The sequence below is a fragment of the Lissotriton vulgaris genome, chromosome 3_1 (genome assembly GCF_964263255.1).
Source record: "Lissotriton vulgaris chromosome 3_1, aLisVul1.2, whole genome shotgun sequence".
NCBI lineage: Eukaryota > Metazoa > Chordata > Amphibia > Caudata > Salamandridae > Lissotriton > Lissotriton vulgaris.
The window spans coordinates 742,701,029-742,716,656 of NC_141689.1; positions in this window are offsets into that span (position 1 = coordinate 742,701,029).

Consider the following 15,628-nt stretch of genomic DNA (forward strand, 5'->3'; position numbering starts at 1 on the left):
CATTCACCCAAGGGGTTCTAAATAGACTGACGAGGGGGAATTATTTCTTAACTCACTGTTATACTGGAGATTTTAAATATAGGACCCGAACATTCCCTATCTTAGATACATTAAGTGCCCGGTGCGCCCATGTCTCCCAGGAGACGAGCTTATTTGATGTAGCGCGCGCCATGTTATAGTGAACGTACATTGGCTGGAGTCAGGTGATGGTGTTCAGCATCTCATGCCTCGTGCATGGTGGATTCAAATATATAAGCATTGACGTCAAGAGTTTGCATTATTTGTTGCTCTGAAATACGCCTTTACATGTTACACATACAAAATAAATACACATTATAGTTTGCAATCCAAAAATTCTCTCTGTCATCTCTATTTCCTGTTGGTTTTTTTTAAATTGCGATTTGTTAAACGTTTGGTTTAGGAATTAAAAACTCAATACACTGGACGAACGACCAGTATGATGTAATTCTCCTCCTCCGAGTACCGTGCCGGAAAATAAACATGTTTCTGCATGAATAATTTTAAAAGATGACCCAGGGAGCATTAAACGCAAATGATTATAACATATCAAAATTCAAATTTAACTTCGGAAATAATATTTTGAATGCAAACACAGCTGGTATTCACATGGTGTGCTACACACTCTCTCTCTCTGAAATAATAATAATAATATTTAGCACCTAAAATCCGGCAACTGCGCTTTTTAACTGCATTTCCATTCCTATCTTTTCTGTTTATGAAGGCTTGCTACAGTAACAGATGCTTTAGCACTTTGGATCAGGCCTCCTTTCCCACCTCATTACTCTGCTTATGTCTTTTCCTCAGCAAGTAATTTTACAGGGCTTTTCAGTGCAGACAGGGATTGTGGTAAACCGGTTAGAAATGAACAGACCTTCGACTTCAATCATTTTAGTTAAACTGGGCTTTGCCGTTTCGATGAAAATTAAATGGAAAGAAACCAAGGAAGAGCCCTTCAGACTCGCCAGTCGTTGGTCAGCCCTGTGCTCCTTAGACCCATATGTAGACACTGAAACGCTGGTTATAGTGGCGCCATGATATTTTTGTCTGAAACAAGAATTCAGTTGTTTGGGCTACTTTAGCACACCATGGCTTTAACAATATATTACCGCGACCTTCCAATCATTACCCCTTCATTACTCTGGAAACCATTCATTCACTCCCTTCCCAAAATGTCTTACTTTAGTAACTGGGCATACCTCAAAATAATAGCGCCCACAGAATGCAACCATACATTTTAAGACCTTCCTAAATAGATGCCCAGACACCAAGATGAGAGGAGGTAAATCAGTGTATACTTTTTGGATCAACAGTAGCTTAACAGGGGTTCCTCGACTTTACATGAAAAAGATTGTACAACACATAAGAAATACAAAGATAATAACAATGCACTATTGAGGACAAAATATTTACACCTGTTTGGCATTCACAAGTGAATTCAGGAACACGTTACTCTTGCCCCATTACCATCCAAGTCATCAGAGACAACGTCATGTAGATGTTAATCACTCAAATGCTGTTCAGCACTTTTTGCCACATTTCTCAGCACTTCCCTTTCTCTACAGTCCTTAAGAATTAGAGAGAACCACTGACAGGGCAGGACAAAGGTGTGGCGCCACGGCCAGGGCGACTGACACCAGGCGCTGGGGCTCACGGTTTGATCCTCGGCGGCAGGGTCTGCCCAGCACCATGTGACTCTGGGCAATAGCTCGCTTAATCTTCCCAATTGCCCCCAGCGCCGGGATGCCTCCGGGTAGCTGTGCGCTTCACAAATACTGGATGTTTTTTTACCGTACTGTTATTCATCACTAAAACCTGCACGGTGACCACTGCGACCCCCACAACCATCCTCCACAACTAATTATTATCGCTAGACTCTGTATAATTTCTCTGTGTAGTCGATACATTCATTTTCAAAATTTATTGAGATTCCCTAACTTTTCATTCTCAGTACACACATCATTGTTTCCTACTCTACATGACAAAAAACACCTACAAGCCCTTTTAAGGTGCAAATTGGGTCCTTATATTCACTATGCTATGTCTCCAGGTTCCATTTTGACATGAACTATGCATACTTTTTGTACCTCTCCTGATTCACACATATTCTGTCAGCAATCGCCTAACAATTATTCTGCACCTTCTTGATTTGTTCACCTTCCAGCTGCACTCAGGATAGATGCAAAACAGATAATTCTTGTCTAGTCTTATCATGAAAATAAAAAATGAGAGCTGTGTAATTCGGGGAGCTAGTCATGTATTCAAGCATTTCACGTACAACTAGGTTAGCTGTCATTGCACACACTCTTTCAAATTTAGATTCACCCTCTCCACCAGCCTATTAGCTTGTGGATGATATATTGCAGTATGTTTGTTTTGAAAGCAATTAGTCAACACATAAAACTTCTAGTGATGTAAACGTCACCCCATTAGTAATAACTACCAAACATCCTTCATAATGAATCTTCCTTGTACAAATGTAATTACACCATGAGTGTTAGCCTCCTCTATAAACATCAGCTAAAACTGCGTGGAGTAGTAGTCAATGGAATAACTCATCTTAGATTTAGATCCTGAAAATTGAACCATGAAATCAAACTTTTATGTGTGCTATTGTTCGTTTAGAATCATGATCAATTCAAGCAGAAAATAAGGTGTTTTCATTGACTTGTCAGCTTTACAAAAAAAACCAATTTACCTAATTATGTATGTCTACATCCGTTTCCATGCCTGGCCACCAACATGTGTGCCTTAATTTTTTTCATAGCTATTTTTCCTCTGTGTCCTGAAAAAGCTTGGCTAGATAATGTATTTCTTAACAACAATAGAGATAACCAACTTTAAACTCCTGCAAAGCAGACAATCATCCACTGAAAGTAACCATGGGCGAATTTTGCGAATCTCGCGTTCGCGAATTTTGCGGATTTGCGAATCTCGCAATCCGCAAAATCCGCGAATTCTCGCGAATTTGCGGATTTTTTTTTTGTGTTTGCGCGGGTTTCTGCCAGTTCGCGAGGGTTTTGTACAATGTCGCAAATTGCGAACTTACCTGTCGGGTCACAAGTTTCGCGAACTTGTTGTTTCTACGTGTCCAGCCTGTTTGGGACACTCTTCTTCATCACTGCCACTCTCTGTCACCACTGCCACTCTCTGACTACTCATGCCACCCTCTGGCCCACCCATGCCACCCTCTGTTTCATCACAGCACCCTCTGGTTGTCCAGTCAGTGTACATTATTGTGGCAACGCAAGCACACCTTCCCTGCCTCAAGTGACCTGAATTAATTTGGGGCTGATTAATGTGTCACAGAATATTTTTTTAGCTGGCACCTGCTTCCTTAGTGCTTCCTGATTAGTGAACTTTTGCACTTGCTAAGTGCTTTCATTGTTGCAAAATTAGTTACAACACCTGCCCTGCCCCAACTGACAATAATGAATTAGGGGCTGATTAATGGATTTGAACTGCCAGCCTGGCTCCTGCTTGTCTCCCTTAGCTGTAATTCAGGACCTTTGTGGCATATGTGTAACTATTCTGAGGTTCAGAGCATGGTCACATAATAGTTGCAACTGGCAACTGAACTCTGGAGGGGCCCCTCAGCAAGCACTACAGGAAATGGCTACTAATGATGAGCCTGAACTTTTGAACCTGGTAAGTAGTTTCAGTTTTGATAAGATCGTATTTCTGCAATTTTGCACTTATTTGCGGGGCGCGAAGTTGTACTGGGAAGCCGCGAACTCACGCGAACAGTGCGAGCAGTGCGAGCAAAATCCGCTGCTCGCGGATTTGCGGATTTTGCGGGAGATTCGCGAATCTCGCGGATTGCGAATTTACCGAAAATCCGCAAAATCCGCGAGCGAAACGGATTTTCCGCCCATGCCTAACTGAAAGTCCATTTCTGACCTTCCAAAAAGACTGCAGAGGGCTCTGTGACTTTTGTTTCCTTTGGTAAACCCTATTTCACATAGCAAAAAAATATTGATTAACTCTTGGTCAGCTTGCAATCCCTTCACCCACTTGTCTTCTCCAATCTTTTTTAATTATATTAAAATGTTACTGTACTTAGGGACTTTCATGTACATATGGGTGATCTGGCTAACAAAGCGGCAGAAGATCTTATGGAGTCCTTGTGCAAGTCCAATTGTAATCTTGCTTTAAAGGTCACAAGTCCAATGCATACATTGGGGCATACTCTGGATCTGATTTTTATGAATTGCAATTCTGTTTGTTCAAAAGAACCATAATCAGTGACTTTGTCTGAGCATTATTGTTTAGCATTTTCTCTCACTTTTTCAAAAATAAGTCGGAAGTCCAACTACTAAGGCCCCTTCATGCCCTTGGTGCAAAATCTGTGACAAAAAGCTTGGAAGATTGTTAGGTATGATCAAGAACCAATTGAATTTGAATTAGAATCTTTATTACATTTGCATAGTTACTTAAAACAATTGCTATACGAATTTCAGATAATACAATAAAATCATGATAAAATAATAATTACATATTTGCAAAATTCATGTATAATTAAAAAGTTAAAACAGTTAAATTGCTATTAGATGAAAGTTGCTTTTTTCTTCATATACATAGTTCTCGATGTAAATTATGCATTCTGCCTGGCTTCATTGCTCTGTCTGGGCAGTGCTATTATCGAAAAGCAGACGTTATTGAGAACCCAATTCAAGTGCTTGTATGGAGGTTTCCCAGGTCGACCTTAATGGTGGCAGTCTCATGTCATAGATAAAAGTGCGCACAGTAGCTGCAGCTTCCCCTTTGCCTGGGTGGAGTTTAGGCGTTCAATGGCATTTTTTTTACTCTGCTGCATTTAGGAATCTCACTAGTCTACAGCTTAATTGAGGTGTTGCTGGCTCAAAGCATGCCAAAACTGCTTGTCTCCTTCAGCGAATGTTCCTTTAGTTTAAGGGGACTCTTAGCAGCTGTCTTCGTTCCTGTATCAGCTCCTTGCAGGAGGATAATAAATGGATAATGTCACCCTGGCCATTTTTGCACAGACTACAAGATGTTCGAGATGGCTCCCTCTTCCATGGTGGAAGGTTCAGAGTGCACGGGATCAAGCCAAGGCAGAGTTTTAAGTATTTTAATTTCTGTGATTTTGGGTAGCCCAGATTAAAATATTTTTCAGGGGCCAAGACTTTGTAATTATTCACAGTCATCCAGGCATGTGATCTTACTGAAAAAGCTGATTTGTCTTCCACCAACGCCAGCTTCTTCAAGGATTTCCACACTAATTTATTAAAAGTTGAATGGTGGCTCTGCGTGTTCCAAATGTCCAAGAGTCCAGTGCATACTAGAGCCTCCTGAAGATAGCTTCTTGCAGGAGAATCCTCCCTCTGCTGAAGATCTTGCCATAGAAGCTTATTTAGAGTTTTGGGGGCCGATATTCTAATTTTGTTCCAGCAGTTGATATACGCGCCATATCTGGCCCATGATTGCTTCAGTAGGCTGAATTCCAGCCTAATTTGCACCAGGGAAGTGTAGTTAGGGAGGTTAAAGGTGGTTCTGTATGCTTTTACTAAGCTTGTATCCAACAGTTTTGCATCTCTCCCTCTTAAGGCTTCACTACCAAAAGTAATTCTGAGAAGAATTTTGGCCTAGGATGCTTTTAGTAGGGGGCTTAATGTTGGGCCCACTAGATTAGATGTTAAACTTTTCATGGTTAGTGCTAGCACCAACCCCTTTCTTTTAATGTCCTCTAGGTGTCGGACAAATGTTCCTTCTTTATCAATGTAAACACCTAGGTACTTATAGGCTCCCGCTGAGTCTATTCGTGTGCCACCCAGCTGCCAGCTTCTCTCTACCTTCCTTTTATTGTTAATTGACATAGTTCTAGTTTTCTTTAAGTTGATTGACAGCTTGTTTGCTTCAGCTTAGTCCTGCATGCTGTTGAGAAGCTGTTGCAAGCCTACTACTGTATCGCTGAGCAAGATTACGTTGTTCACATAAAGGAGATTTGACAGAGTTGTGCCCCTCATCCTGGGTGCATGAGAGGTGCTGGTGTTGAGTAATTGAGGAAGGTCCGCCATGAATAAATTGAACAATATGGATGCCAGCACGCAACCTTGTTTGAGGCCCTTTGTTGTTTTTACTTTCCTTTTCAAATGCGTCTCTGTGCCAAGTTTGACCTGAACCCAGGTATCAGTATGGAGGAGCATTATCAATTTAAAGAGAGCATTTGGGATCCCCTAGCCAACCAGCTTCGCCCATAGTCTTGATCTGTCTAATTGACTGAGGACATGGACACAGATGTAAACTGTTTCAATCATTGCTTCACCCAGGCGTTTTATGCAATTGTACCAATAAACATTAGGGTGGTGAGGAATCTTCAAGCCTGGTTTATGCCTACCCTTAAAAATGAAAAACAGGCCTGTAAAAGACTGGTGAGGAAATGAAGGAAAAATGACCTGATATATAAAGCTGTGCAGAAAATTATTCGGGAACAGATAAAAACACCTTGAAATCTGAGGCATTTGGTCTAATAGCTCAACCAGGTAACTCATCCAGTTAAACTTTCAAGATTGTTAAATCTTTTTTGCCCCTGAATGCTACTGAGCCGAAAATTTCTTCTTCACGAACTTTAGTGGACAACCTAGCTGAGCATATTCATAAGAAGGTTGAGAATATCCATGCCACTTTTTCTGATGGGCTAGCCACCCCCAGTGACTCCTTAGCCCCAATGTTCTGGATATACTTTAGATCTCTGCCCTCTGCAAACACTAAAAAAGGCTGCACCACATGCAAAGAAATACATTAGTCGTTTATTCAATCAATCATTGCAATTAGCTTTGGTTCCTTGCTGTTTGAAGAAATCATTAGTGCTTCCATTGCTGAAGAAATTAAACCCCAATACCTCTAACTAGGGTTCATAAACTGGTCTTGAATCAGACTAGCCTTTGGACATAGGCACATTTCACTACCACCTGAAACCTTTTAAATACAGGGGTTGCCAGTTGATTAAATGAAACTCCTGCGTTGTATAGCTTCTGACCGGATACTAGAGGGTCAAGTCGCAAGGAAATGGGGGGAGTGCGTTTTGTGCAATAGAGTTACAGACTCCGTACAGCTTAAGGATATGCATTCAGACAGTAAATACACCACACAAACCTCTGATCAAGACCTCTCAAGTTGAGCACTTAGTTTGGCCAGTGATTGTCGCAAGCCTAATTTAGAAATAGCAACACCTGTGTTACAGCCCTATAAACCAACAATGTTGCAGAAGAAAATACTAAATTACTGAATACAAAGAAGTCTTTATTATTGCAGAGAGAGATTAGAAGCAGCCATCCATCCAAATCGTTTTTACTAATGTTACTAGTATTATGGAAATGATGACACCTATGCATTGCAGAATCATTAAAAACAAGGGAATGCAGTTCAATGCTTTTTGGGCTTGCTTCCAATCATAGGTAGATCTATTTTCAAACTTGCCTGCATAGACCATTAACGCTTACATTCAGACCACTAGTACAATCTGGTATAAAAATTGCAAATCACCACCAGCTCTTGACAACTTAGCAGTTTGGACTCTCGTCTACTGGAAATCCATCCCTTAATAAAAAATGCACCTTTAATCCATCGTCTCTGGCTGTGCACCAAACTGGAATTTAATTTTCCAGCCGATTTGCACAATCACCGCTTCACTGGATTTAAAAGCCAACTGAACGATTTATTACTCAACTATTACCTCTATCATTCTTCTGCCTAGTACAACCAGCTTCAGATGATGGATGTGTGGGAGTCTTACTCTCTTGACAGTCACTTTACACTAACTCAGGCTGCATCTGAAGAAGTTTTGACCTCCCTAAGGCATCGCCAGTCCTCTGGAAATGGGACCAGCAGCTGTAGAATCCGCAGCACTTGGTGGCGCTGCAACTGCTAGTGAAGGGTTGCCCACCATCAAGGCTCTCTTAGCATCTCCAGCTCTCCCACAATGCAGCATGTGCGCGGGCCAAAGGAGGGCCTGCACACAGCCGAGTTAAGCCACCTCCTTTGCTTTATCTGAAAGGTACTGTTACTTTTTAGGTCGAGCCTGGGCAGTCATGCGCTGCTCTGCCAGGTATACTGTATTCGAGTATGGACATGTAGTCCCGCCCACTCCCTGCCCATATTTTTTATTGACTTGTGTCATTGTCCTTTGTAAATGCAGGCTTCTGATTCGTTAATAGGCTTGTTAGTCCCTCCTTAATACCACCTTATCTTCATTTGTAACCTCCCATGAGGGCTGGCCCTTTCACTTCTGTTACATAGTATGTCTTATTTGGTCTCTAATCACTATTTTCTGTAATGAGTTTTTCCTACAGCAGGCACGACATGCTCTCCTGCAGCATCCAGCAAGTCAATCAATCAATCAGTGACACTTATAGAGCGCGCTACATACCCGTGGGGTCTCAAGGCGCTGGGGGGGGGGGAGCCGCTACTGCTCGAACAGCCAGGTCTTCAGCTTCTTCCTGAAGGAGAGGTGGTCTTGGGTCAGGCGCAGGTCGGTCGGGAGGGAGTTCCAGGTCTTGGCGGCCAGGTGGGAGAAGGACCTTCCTCCTGTAGTCGCTCTTCGGATGCGGGGGACGGCGGCGAGGGCGTGGTTGGCTGATCGGAGGTGGCGTTTGGGAGCGTAGAAGTTGACTCGGCTGTTGAGGTAGCTCGGGCCTTGGTCGTGTAGGGCTTTGTGTGCGTGGGTGAGGAGGCGGAAGGTGATTCTTTTGTTGACGGGGAGCCAGTGAAGGTCTCGCAGATGTCCGGAGATGTGGCTGGTTCGTGGGATGTCGAGGATGAGTCTGGCTGAGGCGTTCTGGATCCGCTGGAGTCTCTTCTGGAGCTTGGCGGTGGTCCCGGCGTAGAGGGCGTTGCCGTAGTCCAATCGGCTGGTGACGAGGGCCTGGGTGACGGTCTTCCTGGTCTCGGTGGGGATCCACCAGAAGATCTTCCGTAGCATGCGTAGGATGTTGAAACATGCCGAGGAGACGTTGTTGACTTGCCTGGTCATGGAGAGGGAGGAGTCCAGGATGAAGCCCACTTTCACACTTTCACTTTCCAAGCAGCCTGGGACAATGGCGGCTGCTTCTTACAAATGAAATTTGTCTCACATTTGCAAGAGTTTGTAAATTACAATGCTTTTATCTGTGTGAAGTATCAAAACAGATAAATAAAAGGAATTGTCATTTACAATGTCAATAGCTTAAACTCTCCCAAATGCGAGACCTATTGCATTGCAAATGCTTGTTTATTTATTTATTTTATTTATTTATTTATTTATTTAACTTGTATAGCGCGTTATAACCACCGGGGTCTCTAAGCGCTGTTTGTCCAGATTACGTAGTGGGGTTTGGCATATACTTGATCTTAACAGTGCACCTAGAGGCTGCTCCATGCTTGCTTAAACAATACAGTTTTTAACTTTTTTCTAAAGGATAACAAATTGCATTCCTTCCTTAATTCTGGGGCCAGTTTGTTCCACAAAGCAGGGAGTGTGTTGGAAAAGGCACTTCCCCCCACCGTGGCCAATTTGAAACGGGATTGGGACAAGAGGGTGGCGTCCGACGAGCGCAAAGTCCTGCACGGTGTGTATGGGGATAGGCGAGATTTCAAGTATCTTGGTGCATTACCATACAGCGCCTTGTGTACGATACACAGTCCTTTAAATACAACCCTCTGCCGAATCGGGAGCCAATGTAGCTCCTGCATCAGAGGGGAAGAGTGGGCAGTCCTGGGTTTCTTATAAATCAGCCTGGCTGCATCATTCATAACCCCCTGTAGCTTATCCAGCAACCGCTGGGGTAGACCTATATACAGGGAGTTTCCGTAGTCCAGCCTAGCCAGGATTGTGGCTGAGACCACGTGTCTCAAGGTGGAAAATGAGAGTAATGCAGAGATCTTCCTCAGTTGTCGCATCAGGCCTATACAGGTACCCACTACCGTAGTGACTTGTTTTTTCATGGAGAGTTTATCATACACATACAGGCCCAGACTTTTGACTGCGGTCGCCGGTTTCGGTGGCACACCCAGCTCCACAGGCCAGAATTTCTCGCTCCAGGGGTTGCCCGTGATGGAAATGGGCAACACTTCCGTCTTGTCCGGGTTAATTTTTAAGGAATTCTCGGACATCCAATTAACTGTGGCTTTAAGTATGTCCTGCAGCCTGGTAGACGCTCCCGGGCCATCATCCAGCCGGATGATTATCTGGGTGTCATCGGCGTAGTTGTATACTAGGCAGTCCATCCTATTCAGGAGTGCAATTAATGGCTGCAGGTAAATATTGAAGAGTAGGGGTGACAGGGCAGAGCCCTGTGGAACCCCGCAAGTGATGGGAGCAGAGGTGGAGAGTAAGTCCCCCAACTGTACTCTTTGTGTCCTGCCCTGCAGGAATGATGTAAGCCAAGCATGTGCTGTACCCCTGATACCAAAAGACCTCAACCGCGACAAAAGTTGTTCATGACACACGGTATCAAAAGCCGCGGAGAGATCCAGTAGTACCAGGGCACTCGGTGTTTTTATATCAGCCTGACTCCTCAGTTCATCCAGGATTGATAGCATGACTAATTCCGTGCTATGGTTAGCGCGGAACCCTGCCTGATTGGACTCCAGCAGGTTGTTGCTCTCTAGATGTCCTGAGAGCAATGCCAACACATGCTGCTCAATCACCTTAGCCAAAAAAGGCAACTGGGAGATGTGTCGGAAGTTCTTCAAACACTTCGTGTCCGATCCGGGTTTTTTTAGTAGAGGAATCAGGCGGGCCTCTTTAAAAGCTAGAGGGACCTGTCCTGTATGAAGGGAAGTATTCAGCAAATGCAAAACTTCTTCCTCAATGCCTGGCAATGCCAACTTGAACACATCAGGGGGGCATGGATCCACCAGGGAGCCGGATTTAACTTGGTCCGTGATCGTAGATAGTTCCTGTTTTGAAATTGGGGAGAACTCAACTAACGGTATAATATCCGGCGGGGCAATGTGGTCGGGTGGGCAAGGACAATCTAGGGGTGTAGTTGCAGCAATTTCTCCCAGAATATCGGAGATCTTATTCACAAAGAAGTCCTGGAACCTCTGGCAATCCTCCTGGGTGAACTCAGTGCTTTGCTCTTTGTTTATCCTGAGCTCCGCCAGGACCCGAAAGATTTCCTTCTGTGGATTTCTAGCTGCAACTATTTTTTCCTCAAAAAAAGCAGCCTTCCTAGTTTGGATGGCTAGTTTGTAAGTCGCTAAGGATGAAATGTATTCTTTCTTGGCAGTGGCGTCATACTCTTTCCGCCATGCTCGTTCTTTCCTCCTCACCCCACGTTTCATATCCCGTAGGGAGTCGTTGTACCAAGGGGCCCCAGCTCCTCTCTGCACCTTCTTCACCCTACGAAGGGGGGCCACCAGATCAACGGCTCTCCCCAGTTTATGCTGAAGATGTCCACAAAGGGCATCAATATTGGCGTCCTGCTCCTTTACTGAAGGAGACTGTTCCAGGAGATGCACCATTTTCTCCCCATCAAAATTTCTCCACTTCCGGGCCATTTTCCAACCTTCCCCAGGCTTGGACAGATGGCCGTTCGATAGAATTCTGCCCTTTATTAAAAAGTGGTCAGACCAGGCGCATGGCAAGATCTCTGTAGAGCCCTGGACTGGCATAGTGGTCCAGATTAAATCAAGCACATGTCCCTTCTCATGAGTCGGTCCCATCACCTGTTGAGTGAAATCCAAGGAGGAAATTGCCTCCTCAATCTGTAGTGCTTGCCCCTCTTTAGGGGATTTTTCCCAATGGTAATTGAAGTCCCCGACAACAATCATTTTGTCATATCTCGAGCGCAAATCCTGAACCAATCTAGTAAAAAGAACCAGGAAATCTGGCGAAGCCCAAGGCGGTCGGTATACCACCAAAAACACTACACATACCGCCCCCCGCCTGAGCTTTACCCCATAACCTCTGCTCCCCCCAGGGTTTCGGATAGAAACCTTTCGGCGCGGAGACATGCCTGATAGAGAAGAGCTGCTCCACCTCCTTTCTTAGCTCCCTCCCTATTGAAATGGAGTGCCAGGTAGTTATCCGGTAGGGCCGCCACTAAGTCCGGCGCCGAACAATCCTCCAACCATGTTTCGGTAAGCGCAAGGACATCTAGCTCCCCGTCTTCCAGTAGTGAAAAGACCTCCAACTTATGGCCCTGCAAAGAGCGCGTATTCAGCAGGCCAAAGTTTAAGGCGTGAGCATTAGAGTCGCGCTGCCGCGCTCTTGTGCTCTTGGGTGGAATCAGCAGGCCCTCCCGAGCCAGTAGACGTATACAGTCCTGGTCAAGGTGGGACTTACCCATGTTAAGCTCCAATAGGTCACATCTGGAGTAGGGCAAACTTGGACCAGGGGTTCTGGCCCCGGGTCCCGGATGGTCACTGATGGGCAAAGATGGGCTCGCCTCTGGCGAGCCTCCGGCGCGCCTATGGCGCGCCCGCTGCATGTCACCGCTGCGCGTCATCATGGGGGCGTTTAAATAGCACCCAATCGTGCTATGTCTGCAGCAACATCTAGAGCGCCAACAAAGATGGCGTCCCTTGCCGGCACTTCCCCTCCTAAGATGGCGCCTAACCCCCAGTCCAGCTAACGGGCCGCCGAACAGCGGTGCAAATAACCAATTTTAGATGCAGGTATGTCCTAAGCATCCCCCTAATCGCAACCAAGCCAAAAGTAAAATTAGCCTTTAAAACGCGCTAAAATAAAACGCACAGGACCGCGCTTCAAGCGCCGAGCATGTGACACATTTAAAAAATTCAATTTCAAGGTCCACAAATTGATTTGAATATAGACAAATAAATGGCAGTTATCATATATCAGCAAGCGCTGCAGCAGAGTGTCGGAGAATGCCTCGCCTGCACTGACGCTCACCTGAACAGAGCGAGCGCCTGCTTTAATCGACTTAAATAGCACCCAATCGTGCTATGTCTGCAGCAACATCTAGAGCGCCAACAAAGATGGCGTCCCTTGCCGGCACTTCCCCTCCCAAGATGGCATCTAACCCACAGTCCAGCTAACGGGTCGCCGAACAGCGGTGCAAATAACCAATTTTAGATTCAGGTATGTCCTAAGAAGCCCCCTAATCGCAACCAAGCCAAAAGTAAAATTAGCGTTTAAAACGCGCTAAAATAAAACGCACAGGACCGCGCTTCAAGCGCCGAGCATGTGACACATTTAAAAAATTCAATTTCAAGGTCCACAAATTGATTTGAATATAGACAAATAAATGGCAGTTATCATATATCAGCAAGCGCAGCAGCAGAGTGTCGGAGAATGCCTCGCCTGCACTGACGCTTACCTGAACAGACATAAGAACGCATTTTGCAGTAAATTATAGCACGAAAAATCTGCATACTTCATGACTATTTGCATTATTTTTGCACTTGCCATAAAGGTTTGCCTCCAATAGCGCATATTTATGTAGCGTGACATAATGATGTAATTTGGGGAATTTTGAGAAGCAAGTTTAATATGAAATTCCCAGAATTACTTTTGTTACATCAGTTTAATCTAATTTCACATGCGCCTAGTGCTAATCTCTATTTCACAGTGGCGCATTGCTAATGCATCTTCTCTCGTTATATTTGAAATATGTCTTATCTTGTGGAAATGGAAGAGCGGAACAGATCATTTCTGGTTCTATGTGGCATGCTGGCCAATTGTAAAGCAGCGGACATGGATTGCAAGGACGTTGCTGCAACATCTTTCTTTAACTCTTTAGTAGACCAATGCCAGGAAAAGTGAGATCTGGTCCTCTGATATCCTTCCATGTGTTTCTGCTCTGAACCACAAGACACTAATGCATGCATTAGTCAGTGACACACACATTTCGAAGATTTGCAATAAAAACCAGCAAAAAGGGTGCATCACGGAGCTGCTTTCGTAGCTTAATCTGCTAAAATGTGTTAATGCGGTTACTCTACCCATGGTAATGTCATAGTGTCCCAATGTTGGATGACACAGGCAGCCATAGGATCTATGCGAATTGACAGGCTACGTCATTCAGGCACTGCTAAAGAAAGCCTTTTTCCGTGCTAGTGCAATAAATCATAGAAGTCTATTGACAGTGGCACGGCCATTTAGCAGCATACTGGCAAAATGCACACATTTTAGCATTCAAATGAACTCAATCTATCAATCAATAAATCAATCAATGTACTTGTAGAGCGCGCTACTTACCCACGAGGGTCCCAAGGCGCTGAGGGGAGGGGAGGGGAGGGGAGGGGTGCTGCTACCGCTTGAAGAGCCAGGTCTTGAGGAGTCTTCTGAAGGTGAGTAGGTCTTGGGACTGACGTATGTGAGTATGGAGGGTGTTCCAGGTCTTGGTGGCGAGGTAGGAGAAGTATCTGCCACCGGAGGTCGTTCTTTGGATGTGGGGGACAGCGGCGAGGGTGAGGCTGGCGGAGCGGAGCTGGCGGTGGGGGTCTGTAAGCTGAGTCTGCTGTTCAGGTAGGCAGGTTCGGCATTGTGGAGAGCTTTGTGTGCGTGGGTGAGGAGCTTGAAGGTGATCCTCTTGTCGACGGGGAGCCAGTGTAGGTCTCTCAGGTAGGGGGTGATTTGGCTGTGGTGGGGGCCTTGACGATCAGTCGGGCGGAGGCGTTTTGGATGCTTTGTAGTCGTCGTAGGTGTTTGGCGGGATTTCTGCGTAGAGTGCGTTTCTGTAGTCCAGTCTGCTCCTGACGAGGGCCTGTGTCACCGTTCTTCTTTTTTTGGTCAGGATCCACTTGTAGATCCTGCGGAGCATGCGGAGGGTGTTGTAGCAGGAGGAGGAGACGGCGTTGACCTGTTTAGACATGGAGAGGGAGTCGTTGAGGATGAATCCTAGATTGTGTGCATGGTCGGTGGGTGTTTTTGCTGTTCCCAGTGCGGTCGGCCACCAAGAGTCGTACCAGACTGAGGAGGTGGATCCGAGGATGAGGACCTCCATCTTGTCCGAGTTCAGCTTCATACGGCTGCTCCTCATCACATCGGCGACTGCCTTCATTTCCTCGTGGAGGTTGGCTTTGGTGGTGTGTGGGTCCTTGGTGAGAGAGAGGATGAGCTGGGTGTCGTCGGCGTAGAAGATGATGTTGAGGTCGTGATGACGGACTACGAGTGCGAGGGGGGCCATGTAGACATTGAACAGCATTGGGCTGAGGAATGAGCCCTGGGGGATGCCGCAGAAGATGTCGGTGGCTTCCGATCGGAAGGGTGGGAGGCGGACGCTCTGGGTTCTGCCGGTGAGGAAGGACGTGGTCCAGTCTAGGGCCTTCTCTTGGATTCCGGCTTCTAGGAGGCGTGTCTTTAGAGTGCGATGGCAGACCGTGTCGAAGGCGGCTGACAGGTCCAATAGGTTGAGGTCTGATGTTTCACCGTTGTCTAGTTGGCGCCTGATGTTGTCTGTGGCGGCGATGAGGGCTGTCTCAGTGCTGTGGTTTTGTCTGAATCCGGAGAGGGATGGGTCCAAGATGTTCTTATCTTCCAGGTGGCGGGTCAGTTGCATGTTGACGATTTTCTCGATGACCTTTGCTGGGAACGGGAGCAGGGAGATGGGCTGGAAGTTCTTGAGTTTCTTGGGGTCTGCTTTGGGCTTCCTGAGGAGGGCGTTGATTTAGGCATGTTTCCAGCTTTCCGGGAATGTTGCTG